The sequence below is a fragment of the Cydia splendana genome, chromosome 16 (genome assembly GCF_910591565.1).
Source record: "Cydia splendana chromosome 16, ilCydSple1.2, whole genome shotgun sequence".
Lineage (NCBI taxonomy): Eukaryota > Metazoa > Arthropoda > Insecta > Lepidoptera > Tortricidae > Cydia > Cydia splendana.
The window spans coordinates 7,478,564-7,492,154 of record NC_085975.1 but is presented as its reverse complement, the minus strand read 5'-3'; the positions used below and the strand labels follow the sequence as shown (position 1 = coordinate 7,492,154).

At 39.2% G+C, this 13,591-nt stretch overlaps 1 protein-coding gene across 2 annotated transcripts in view; it reads right to left on the bottom strand.

Moving 5' to 3' along the window:
- The window catches only part of LOC134798204 (growth arrest-specific protein 1-like), a 454,209-nt gene extending 449,233 nt beyond the window's left edge, over positions 1 to 4,976 (bottom strand). For both annotated transcript variants that reach the window (XR_010145163.1, XM_063770569.1), the window contains exon 1: positions 4,573 to 4,976. The gene's annotated coding sequence lies outside the window, so the exon portion shown is untranslated. The remainder of the gene's footprint in view (positions 1 to 4,572) is intronic.
- Positions 4,977 to 13,591: the final 8,615 nt, after the last annotated feature.

Sequence of the window (13,591 nt, the reverse complement as noted above, 5' to 3'; positions counted from 1 at the left end):
TTTTAACATATTTAAACACCTGTGTCTGTGAAATAAAAGGTGCATCACGTATCTGATAATATAGCATTATTAGTTTATGAAAATAAATCTCTCAGGTATTACATTTATTAGGTCCTAATCCTAATAATTAGGATGTAGAGTCGCTTGCGTTTCCTTACGAGTATATCCAGTGGCCTATTTTATAAAGCTACAAGTTACAATTTACAAGCGGAAGTCTCTTTCTAACCCTATGTGTTAGAACGAGACTTCCGCTTGTAAATTGTAACTTGTAGCTTTATAAAATAGGCCACAGGTTGTTGTTACAAAAACTTAAAAGAATATACAACCTACTTTAGTACAATAGTTTTCCTACCTACTTTATTTTAGTTATGTAGTTGTTTTAGGGTTCTGGGCCTTAAAAGGAAAAAGCGGAACCCTTATAGGATCACTTGTCCGTCTGTCTGTCAAGACCCTTTATACGCTAAACGCGTAGAGGTCGAGTACCTTGAAGCAGTGAAAAAATTACTAAGTTAACGTAATAAAAGATACGGCCGTTTATGCCGCAAAACCCGTATATTTCTCAAAGGAACCCTAGAACTAATGAAATTTGGCAAGTAATATCATCTTATACTACAAGTACAGTACAGGGAATAATCTGAAAACTATAAATTTGTAAAGAAAATAAGTCGGATTTTGATGCATATAATAATTATGGAGAATTCGATAGGCGAGTCCGACTCGCACTCATCCGGTTTTTTTTATACATCTAAATCAACTATGATGATAAGTTTCAGGAACATAGAGCCATTGTAAAACAAATGAATACATTCCAAATTACCTACAATTTAAATTGTAATAGGTACACAACGTTACTTATCATTATCAACAGTTTCCAGTGACATTGTCTGGAATTTAAATTCGGGTTTAAGAGCCGTTGCAAATGGATAATTTTAGCACCTCATCATTTCCACTACCATTATATTTGTCATGTGCATCATTTCAGCTGGCATTTATATATCCAATGCCCACAAAACAAAACGCCAAAATGCTATAAACGGAAAGAGGCCAATCCCATACGTGCCTGAAGTCATAACAAACGCCAATATCGCGAGCCGTTTTGGTAGCACTCTCCGTAAACCGATCGTAAAATGCACACCATTTTACCTTTTCGTACTGTCACCTCGTAAATAAATCAAAGTTTATTGCTTAATTTTGTAAATAATATTATATAATATTATGAATTAAATGGCTATATGATTTTTTAATGTGCTCGGTAAAGCTATTCTTAAGAAAACAGGAAAATGACCGTAATATTTAATTATTGACATAGGCATTGGCGCATATTTATACTTTGTGAATATAGGTATGCAGGAATATTTACATTATATTTAAGTTATTTAACAGCGCAGATACATGTGTAAATTCATTTGTGTTTTTTTCTTTTCTAGCAAACGTACCGGCTTTATTCAATAGGTAATGTAAACATTCGTTTCAGTATACACAATCTTACCTATGTTATCTATGTGAGCTCACATCTAAGTTTCCGTCCAGATGAAAAGCAAAATCCTCGTGCATTTCTGCGTATTGTTTTTTCAGTGGTTTTCGCGGTAAAAGTAACATTTACAATAAAAATAATTCTTATTAACATTCAACGTGGTTTTCATAGTCGACTACAAAAATTTCTTATAAGCCAAATTAACTTAAGTAAATAGCACTCAGGGCTCAGGCAGACCACTAGGGCACGTGATTGAGGTTTGGAACCTAATCAATCCTTGGAATCTTACAACATCTTAAACTTGAACATTAAGAACCCAATGATAAGGAACACATTGTGGAGGCTAAGATTTCGTTTTCTTAATCTTAAGTAATACTAGCAACCCGCCCCGGCTTCGCACGGGCTACACAAAACCTTACAAATTATACACCAAAACCATCCTCAGGAATATTCATAGGTGAAAACCGCATGAAAATCCGTTCAGGAGTTTTTGAGTTTATCACGGACAAACATACAAACAGACAGGCGCGGTGGAGGACTTTGTTTTATAAGGTCTAGTGATGTATGTATGTAAGTACTAGCAAAGTTTTCTATAAAATATTTGTCTGGGTTTGTGACTTGGGGATATTCCGCCTGTCATGTCTACAAAAGTAGAATCAGTTTGTTGTATTTGTTCTTCGTAGTCCAGTCTTTCAGAAGGAGCTGATTTATAATTTCAATGGTTTATTGACAAACATTTACAGGAAAGACATGCTATTGATAGTATGAGTCGACTTTAACCTGACTTATTATCACGGAAAATGCAACATTTAAATTGGAACTCTTCACGTCCTAATAGAAATGTAAGTATGTACATGTAATTTGTCTGGTTACTAGCGACCCGCCCCGGCTTCGCACGGGTTAACAAATTATACACCTAAACCTTCCCCAAGAATCACTCTATTAACAGGTGAAAACCGCATGACAATCCGTTTAGTAGTTTTTGACTTTATCGCGAACAAACATACAAACACACAAACAACAGACTGACGCGGCGGGGGACTTTGTGTTACCTATAAGGTATTATTACATCCATGCCTATATGATTAAAATCTAAGTACCTACATAAATCTTTACCCACATTACGCGTCCATTAGGCTCCAATACTTACAGGTAAACCAGGACATTGGCATGGGCAACTCGTATCGATAGGGCTATAAATCACTTGGCGCCGAATACCAATGAGAATGCTTTATGGGCAGTACGTCAAACGACTAGCTCTACAAACAATCGTGTTTTGTACACATAATTAGGAATCGTTCAGAAACCAAAGGACGAAAGAAATCACAAGTGCTCAACATCTTACCAGGGGAAAACCTAAGAAGCATTAGCTTGGGGTCACACAAGAGAGGATTCTAAAGATCATGCAAAAAGGAAGAGAATGACGGGCATCTAACTACGGGATGATTACACTCAAAACAACGTTAAGATGATAGATGATTTAAACATAACTTGGATGAAATCAAATCATCCTTGTATTATCGGTAGGAGATGTTCGCCAATGTCATTGTTTACCCGCTGCAGTGCGCTTGAATTGTTATCGCTGCAGCAAATATAACTCACTGACCGCTGTTAGTATCAGAACGTATGTTTTATTTAGCCTTACTAAGGGACCGAAGTAGGTATGAGTGCATAACTGAGAAGTCTATGAATAAAGGCATTAAACGATTTTACGATTGCGCCTACCCCTTATTACTCCCATTATTCAGGCCTTGCCATCTCAATTTAGAATGTCATATGTTGAAGACATTAAGTTCTTTATGACTTCATCAGTCGTCAAGTTTGATACCAAATGGGTAGAGGTAGAGCATAGTTAATTAAAGCGTGGGACCATACGAGTAACTACTCGAGTTGACAAGCGTTTCGAAGATGTAGATTAGGTCCTTACATTATGTCTGCATCACTGCGCAATATATTTACGTCAAGCGGTTGGACCATCTCATTAGTTCTGTGCACGTCGCCGTTACAGCTAAGGACACGGAGTAAGCGAGGACAACACATTGGAATCAGTACCTAACAAGTCATATTATTGAGCCATTTGTATGCTTTATCACGACTATCACGCATATGCAAATCGGTTTTATTATGCAGTATATCATCATACCTGTTATTTTCACCTTTGCATTCATTGTTTCGCTAAATTAACGATTGCGGTGCAGTTCCGTAGTGTATAAATGTATTTCGTTTTATTAATAGACTTGATTAAGATTTTTTTTTCTTTAAACATTAGCGGGTCCGACGGCTGCGACCCAGTATTTATGTATATTCTTCCGTCAGATGTAGTGTAAATTTATTCTACCGTAACAAGTTTCCCTTAACAACTTTTCAAAAACAAATTAGACCCTCGTGCGTTAAGGTATCAGACCTTCATGCAGTATAATAATTTAAGAATGACGGCCTCCTAGCCAAGTGGGTTGTGACACTTGTGACCATGCCTACGAAGCTGGAGGTCCTGGGTTCGAGTCCCGGTGAGGGCATTTCCGAGGGAGGATTGATCTGTGTAAGATTGTCCGCAATTATTGTATTAAAAATATTGATTCCTATTCTTTTAGTTTTTTTTTATTGCACTGCCAGTAATGTGTATTGTGTGTTTGTGGTCGGTTGTCTGTCACCAACAAGGAGCAAATTTGAAAATCAGCGCTAGAGTACAGAGGTACTGTAGCACTAAATATGCTGAGCTTGAGCCTTTTATAATTTATTGTTTTATACCTTATTGTGTGTTTTTATGTGTGTTGGCAAATAAAATATTTTTCTTTCTTTCTTTCTTTCAAAAAAGAATTCTTTGATAGAAAAATTAAGTATTGGGATACTTTCAGCAGCGGCGACTTTTGCGAAAAACTTTTTCTTGTTTGGTCTTTACATTTGTTTGTGATTTTATTTATTTATTTACAATATTGTATACAATAACTAGGTATATCACATTATACCTACTTCTGTGCTAACCGCTAGGAATGAACAAATGTATTTCACTGCAGCGCTAAAATAATCTCTGCAAGTGGAATGCAATCATTCATCCTTCTATTTTTAAATACAATACAATAAAGTAAAAATGTACGTACAGCTATTACTCGTTCCCGCCGTAGTCACATGGCTCGCTCGTTGGAAAGTTTAGAACTCCGTGTTTTGTTAACTTCAATGATGTTCCACAACATTTATCACTGTTTTCGAGAGTTTAGTTAAGCGTTGGTCACTGGTAAAGAACTATTGTGCACAGTTTCATTTAGTATTATTGTTTTGATAGCGACGTAAAGTCTGGTGGTGAGTTAGAGCAGGGTGACGCGTCGGCGGGAGGCGTACGTGCAGCTCGCCCGAGCGCGCGCTTACGATTGAGTTGAATTGAGTTGTGCCGCGGCACGGACACGGAGCGTTGGCTTGAACCCGCGCCGGCATGCCAAGCCAGATGACAGCTTCATATTCTTCCCTTCCCGTTCCCTACCTACACCCTCCTCTCGCGTGCCCTCAGCGGAATAGATACGTTTTTATTTTATTTTATTTGAGTACCAACCGGTCCATCAATGTTCGAGCTGTCTTCAGCTCTACTGGACATTCTGATAAATATAAATGATTAATGCAGGTAATTTTTCGGTAACTAACATGTTACCTCGTTAGAATATTGATGATGCGATAGGTATTAAAAAAGATGATCAATAATTATAATTTGTGAGTAGGTAGAAAGGTAGACAGCGAGCGACTATTTGTTTATTAATATTTTCTTAGTGAAGTAATCCGTTAGGTTCAAAATCACCATTTTTCGGTCTCTACCTTCTTTTGTTTTTTTAGTGCGAATCGTCCCAGTTCAGGTATGAGGACGTAATTAAAACATTTCCGATTAATTTATTGACGCCTTGCACTGTGAATTTTGAGCGTGTTGGCACAGAAGTCCTGGGCCATGGGTTTGGCGAGCTATTGTCTTTAAGGTGCTGTTTGGCTTACACACTGCCACAACGAGTTCTCGAGAAAGTCATTATTAAGACCTTCGCCCGTCGAGCCGTGTTTTTTGTTCGCTTCGGTCAATGTTTGTAGTGTTTAAAAAAAGTTTATTTTAAAATTGCGTTGATTGAGTTGTTACGGGCTTGCGGCGGGGAATAATTTCATGCTTTTGCCTCCGGTTTGATACACCACAGATAGCGTGCTGTCGGGTTATTTCATTCATTGTACTAATTAATATTTGCAACTTATTTGGTTGATGTTCGGAATAGACGCTTTGATGTTTTGCGTAATTTTACCCTAGCTATTTTAAATCGTCTGTTGGAATTAGGTAAATTTGTTTCCGACTTTAACTGTAACGTCTTTATTGAATTCGCGGATCCACAAGAATCTTCGAGCAACACGGAAGGGAGGCGGCATTCGCACTATTTCCCCTCTGCCGAGGTACAAGATTAGCGCGTCAATCTAATCTAGCGCGCACGGAGAAAATTTTAAGTAGCCCGCATACGGAAAATACATGGAAAAATGATACAGCATGACGTTTGTAGCCGGCACAATGTTGCGTACGTAGTTAAGCGTAAGTAGCCGCGCTACTGATAAAAGTAATTGGTACGGCTACGTAATTTACCACTGGCACGTTTTCCTACGTACAATAAGTAGGTAGGGTGTTTGCTACTTACAATAAGTAGCTGTCGATACGCCCAAAATTATCCATGAAAGCACGGTGTATATTACGTATGTGTAGGTTTGGTTAGGGTCAGGTCCAGTAAATAATTGTATTGCCTACGTATTTACGTATGCCGGACAGGTACTGTAGTTGCTTAGGTAAAGTATATAATGGTGCGGCCTACGTATGTACGTATGGCGACAGGTAACCTACTTGATCAGGTAAAGTTTATAATGGTGTGGTCTACGTATGTACGTATGCCGGACAGGTACTGTAGTTGCTTAGGTAAAGTATATAATGGTGCGGCCTACGTATGTACGTATGCCGGACAGGTAACGTACTTGATCAGGTAAAGTTTATAATGGTGTGGTCTACGTATGTACGTATGCCGGACAGGTACTGTAGTTGCTCAGGTAAAGTACATAATGGTGCGGCCTACGTATATACGTATGCCGGACAGGTACTGTACTTGCTCAGGTAAAGTACATAATGGTGCGGCCTACGTATGTACGTATGCCGGACAGGTAATATACTTGCTCAGGTAAAGTATATAATGGTGCAACCTAGAGATGTGCGCCGATGGCAAAATCATCGGCGGCGGCGTCCGATGATTTTTTGATCGGCGGCGGCGGCGTGATCGGCGTGAAATCGGCGTGGCATTATTTTTGATACTGCATGAGAACGTGGCTGTAGAAACTCTACATTAAAGCTTTCTGAGTATTTTCTAGGCTATCCAAAACATATTATGTGTGTTTTCTAAATTATTGCCAAAAATTATATCCCATCATGTCACTTGGCAACCATTTATTACCAATACCAACCTAACGGTTACCAACGGCATGTTTAAATATGAAAGTAAAAAGGATACATTAAAACGCTACATTTTAGGTAGTGATTGCAATCCGGATTATTCGAAGTTCAAAAATCCGGATTTCGGAGCGTTTGAAAATCCGTTTTAAAATTCGGATTTTGAAAAGAAAAAACCGGTTTTTCGGATTTTTTCCCACCAGTACTAATTTGCTCAAAATTAATGCTAATGCGAAATAAAAAGCGGTGCACATGAAGCGGTAACGCGGGAGAGCTATTGCCAGCCGGGCATTGCGCGTCGCGCACTCGCTCGCACCTGTATGCTTGCCCCGCGTTCGCTTTTTTTATTGGCGTAGCAGCCCAAGTAACAAAATTTGGTACTATAAAAGTCCTGAGAACGTTTTGGAGCGTGCTAAGTAATTAGTGTTCATGATTAGAACTATAATGGTGTTGTAAACGTTTACAAAACCCCAGATAGGCCCTAGTTTTATCACTGATTTATTCTATAAACATGACATAAAGGCTGTCACGGTGATAAATCAGCTCTATGGTTGAAATGTAAAAGTGACGAGAGACGCTCTTTAGTACTAAAATAGTGCTGTCTGCAACGTTTATGTCGCAATTTGGAATTATAAAAGTAACCAATGAAACATGTTTATAGTGCTATTTTGCACCGTAAACGATTCCAGTGATCTTTTTTATCATACTTGCGTCGTGGGTGCCTAAAATATTAAATAAGTTCATTCGCCATTGTTTCTTAAAGTGACATTTGTATTTAGGTAATAAAAAGGATGTACTAAAAAGCATTTGTCGACCGTTACTATGCCGGTACATTGTACATGCGAAAATAATTGTATCGATAGAATCATTATGCTGATTTCAAATTTGACAATGCGCTCTCATAATTTTCATGTTTTAATTAAATTAAAATTAATAAAATAAGGACTTGTTCCAACTGTGGCTGCTATAGTACACATAGGCTCCAGCCGTGCCGCTAATGAGCTATTATGGCAGAAAACAGCAGCCATTTTATAAGTTACGATTTAAATTATTTAGCAACGTACCAGGTAACTTTTATGGTACTATATAGCACTATAGAAAAACTTTCATGACTTTTAGAGAACTCTAGCCTTATAGCGATGTTAAGAAAGCTTTTAAAAAACTAAAACGTTACGTAATGGTCGTGCAAAGTCCTTTTATAGTGCAGATTGATCCTCTAATAGTGTTTACGATAGAGATGCCCCGAATAGTGAATTTGGCCGAATACCGAATACCGAATATTCAGCCCCTCTCTCGGCCGAATACCGAATATTCGGCATGACATGCGAACATTTTCAGTCACAATTATTATGAAAACTGTTCGCCAACAAAGCACAAAGGTTTGCTAAGATATATTTTTTGTTTAACAGAATTAATGAATGTAGTTAGAGTCAATCAAATCAGACCCATAATAAAAATAAAATACAATTTTGGAATCAACAAATGCTCAAAAACGTGCCTTCGTATTTAACTACTTTCCAAGAATACATTTTAAATATTAAATAGATAAGATAAGATAAGATAAGATAATCTTTATTGGTACAATACAGGTACACGTCGGATACAATTTTGTACAACATTCAAAATACAAAAATATACATTACAGAGTATTTAGACAGAAAATATACACAACATAGTATAGTAATGTCATTGATTCATAGTAGGAGAAATCATGGATTAAATCAAGATACTACAAGATACAAATATACCTAGTTTTTGGTTATTTTTTTGTGTAATTTTTCCTTTTAGGTAGGTGCAACAGATATTCGGTATTCGGCCGAATAGTGGGCAACATTCGGCCGAATACCGAATATTCGGTAAAGTGGCCGAATAGGCCGAATACCGAATAGTTGCCGAATATTCGTGGCATCTCTAGTTTACGATACTGCTACAATACTAGTACTATAAAAGTTACTTTGACGCATTATTAGTGCAAAATAGGTAAGTACATAAAAGCATCAGTAAAGTCGTCTATATAGTATTAAATAGTACCATAATCGCTTTTTGCATATCTATTACACTGCAGCACTTTAAAGATTCTTTTGTATGATCCTATAAGCGTTCTAAGAACTAAATTATAGTACTTAAAAGGTCTTTAATCTTATAGAACCAAAACGCTCTGTTAAAAACCTTTATAGTACAAGCAGTCACAATGGTTACCATTATAGGCCTACTATATTACTGTTTGGTGATAAAATGCCTTAGTTATAGAACCTTTAGTTACTTGGGAGTGTACGTATGTATTTTGTTTTTATTATTTTTTAAAGATTTTGTTATTGGGGTAGCAGTGTACGCATTCTGTTTTTTTATTTTTAATAAAAACTACTTCATTTGATTGTTTGTTTCACTCAAAGTAGCCAGGCCTTTATGCCATATATTCCTTTCTTAAAATCCGGATTGAATCCGAACTTCGGATTTCGGTCAAGCAAAATCCGAAAATCCGGATTTGAAAAAATGTTCACGGATTTGCAATCGCTAAATTTTTAGGCAGTATTTTTACTTACTTTGTAAGCGGAATACAAATAAAACACAAAAAAAAATCTTTATAAGTTAAGTCTTAAATCTATATTGACTTTTCCTAGCCGCTGTCGACTCACCTATTTTTTTTTTAATACCACATCGGTGGCAAACAAGAATACGGCCCGCCTGATGGTAAGCAGTCACCGTAGCCTATGGACGCCTGCAACTCCAGAGGTGTTACATGCTCGTTGCCTACCTTTTAAAAACCTGTACACTCCTTTTTTGAAGAACCCCATACTGTAGACCCTCGGGAAAACCTCGGAAGGGAGCTCATTCCACAGCCGGAGCGTCCGCGGGAGGAAATTACTCTTAATTCGCACAGTACGCGACCATTTAGGTTCTAGGGTGTGAGGATGAACACCCTGCCGACGGCGAGCCGTGCGGTGATAGAAAGCAGCCGTTGGCATCATGTCAAATAGTTCCTCAGAGCACAGCCCATTGTACAAGCGGTAGAACACACACAAGGAGGCAAAGTCTCTCCTTAGACTTAAAGGTTCAATACCGCTTGTGAGTTTGGGACCATCGACGATTCGCACAGCGCGCCTTTGGACTGAGTCAAAGGGTCCAAGCTGGCATCCAGGTGCTCCTGCCCAAAGGTGACAGCAGTACTCCATATGGCACCATACTGACTTGCGATTTATAAAGCAGCAGTCTTTGCCCCGGAGTAAAGTATCGCCTCGCTTTATTGAGCACACCGAGTTTTTTGGACGCCAGCGCAGCCTTACCTTCCAGGTGGCTGCGGAATTGGACGTCACTGGAGATGTCAACACCGAGGATCCCAATACTCCCTGACATGGTAAGGGCTGTGCCTTGGAACTGTGGGACCACAGTAAATGGGGTTTTCTTAACGGTGAACGCGCAAACTTGTGTCTTGGTGGGGTTGAATCGCACTAAATTGTCCCGACCCCACACCGAAACTTAGGATAGAGTGCTCTCAATGTCTGACACAAGCTTTTCACAACTCTCCAGCACCACAGAACGAGGGATATTGGCACGGCCTGTGTAATAGGCATCCCCGGTACTGTCTGCATAGCAATGAATGTCATCGATAGACAACATGTCATTGATGTGCAGCAAAAACAGCGTAGGGGATAGCACAGAACCTTGCGGAACGCCAGCGTTAATGACCATGCTATCGGAGCAGCTTCCGTCTACTACGGCTCGTATGCGTCTGCCGGACAAAAAGCTAGCGATCCATTTGCATAGTCCCTCCGGCAATCCATAAGATGGTAACTTCGACAGGAGACCCCGATGCCATGGATTTGATTGGATGACCTAGGATTTGTTACGAAATAATGATGAACTATATCTACATCTACTACATGTCTGAACTGAAGTTTAACAGAAATGTATGTTAGAATAAAGATGTCATCGTTTTCGAAAGTAAACGTCTCTGGCAGGTTGATTCGCTCAACAGAATGTCTTTGAAGTGTCCCGTTTTATGGAATATTAAGGTCTACTTTGTTTTCTTTACTGCTAGCTTAGTGATGATACTTGGTGATTTAAGTTCCTATAAGTAGGTATAATTGTTTAGGTATAGCTTATTACGAAGCTTTATCCTGACTTTTATAATTTTGATTGAAATATAATATATTGTTAAGTAAAAGAAGCTGATGATCACAATAAAATTACTAAGAATTGGTCGTGTGTAATTTTAAATGAAATTGTAATTTATGTGATAAATAAATCAAATAAAGTATTAAAATAAATCAAATAATATCTGTAAATAATGACCCTTATGCGTGTCACCAGCATCATACGAGAAATCATAAAATACACAATTATAATCGTGGTGACAGCTTGCTGGAGATTCTAAGAAGAAAATAGCATGTATATGTCCTAGGATATGAACCTGCTATTTTCTTGACTTTAGTTCACTGATTAAATTGACAATCAAGATACTATTGATGTAAAACAAAATGCGTTCTACAAAAAAGCTATGCGATAAAATATCAAATAATAACCTGAGATCCAGAAACTAGATCTTGTTTAAATTAACGCTAAATCGTTATCACAGCTAACACCGCAACGACAAAAATGATGCTAATTTGGTTCACTGGCAAATAATAAGCGAAAAAGCATAAGGATCTATAAATTATATCTCTGACACTATTTACTCACTACGCAACATGGAATGAGACACGATAGGTATAAAAATTTCCCACGCCGATTATACGCCGGTCAAATTAATCGGCGGCGGCGGCGTGGAAAAATCGTCGGCGGCGGCGGCGCGGCGGCGCGGCGCACATGTCTAGTGCAACCTACGTATGTACGTACGCCGGACAGGTACTGTACTTGCTCAGGTATAGTATATAACGGTGCGGCCTATGTATGTACGTATGCTGGACAGGTAACGTACTTGTTCAGGTAAAGTATATAATGGTGCAGCCTACGTATTTCTGTATGCCGGACAGGTACCGTACTTGATCAGGTAAAGTATATAATGGTGCGGCCTACGTATATACGTATGCCGGACAGGTACTGTAGTTGCTCAGGTAAAGTACATAATGGTGCGGCCTACGTATGTACGTATGCCGGACAGGTAACGTACTTGTTCAGGTAAAGTATATAATGGTGCAGCCTACGTATTTACGTATGGCGGACAGGTACCGTACTTGATCAGGTAAAGTATATAATGGTGCGGCCTACGTATATACGTATGCCGGACAGGTACTGTAGTTGCTCAGGTAAAGTACATAATGGTGCGGCCTACGTATGTACGTATGCCGGACAGGTAATGTACTTGCTCAGGTGAAGTATATAATGGTGCGGCCTACGTATGTACGTATGCCGGACAGGTACTGTAATTGCTCAGGTAAAGTACATAATGGTGCGGCCCACGTATGTACGTATGCCGGACAGGTACTATACTTGCGCAGGTAAAGTATATAACGGTGCGGCCTATGTATGTACGTATGCCGGACAGGTAACGTACTTGTTCAGGTAACGTATATAATGGTGCAGCCTACGTATTTACGTATGCCAGTCAGGTACCGTACTTGATCAGGTAGTATATAATGGTGCGGCCTACGTATTTACGTATGCCGGACAGGTACTGTACTTGCTCAGGTAATGTATATAACGGTGCGGCCTATGTATGTACGTATGCCGGACAGGTAACGTACTTGTTCAGGTAAAGTATATAATGGTGCAGCCTACGTATTTACGTATGCCGGACAGGTACCGTACTTGATCAAGTAAAGTATATAATGGTGCGGCCTACGTATGTACGTATGCCGGACAGGTACTGTACTTGCTCAAGTAAAGTATATAACGGTGCGGCCTACGTATGTACGTGTGCCGGACAGGTACCGTACTTGTTCAGGTAAAGTATATAATTGTGCGGCCTACATATGTACGTATGCCGGACAGATATCGTACTTGATCAGGTAAAGTATATAATGGTGCGGTCTACATATGTACGTATGCCGGACAGGTATCGTACTTGATCAAGTAAAGTATATAATGGTGCGGTCTACGTATGTACGTATGCCGGACAGGTACCGTACTTGTTCAGGTAAACTATATAATGGTGCGGCCTACATATGTACGTATGCCGGAGAGGTACCGTACTTGATCAGGTAAAGTATATAATGGTGCGGTCTACGTATGTACGTATGCCGGACAGGTACCGTACTTGTTCAGGTAAAGTATATAATGGTGCGGCCTACATATGTACGTATGCCGGACAGGTACCGTACTTGATCAGGTAAAGTATATAATGGTGCGGTCTACGTATATAAGTATGCCGGACAGGTAACTTACTGGCTCAGATCCAGTGTGTAATAGAACATCCTACGTACGATGATATGCCGGTGAGGTACCGTACTGATTCTGGTCCAGTATATAATGGAATATCCCACGTACGTAGTACAGTCGCCATCAGATATATCGGGGCGGACGAGGTGGTCAAAAATGTCTGAACACGCACTGTAACACCTTGACAATAAAGGCATGTTCAGATATTTGTGAGCTCGCTGGCCGCTCAGATATATCTGATGACGACTGTACTACATACGTGGGATATTCCATTATATACTGGACAAGAATCAGTACGGTACCTCACCGGCATATCTACGCTACGTACGTAGGATGTTCTATTATACACTGGATCTGAG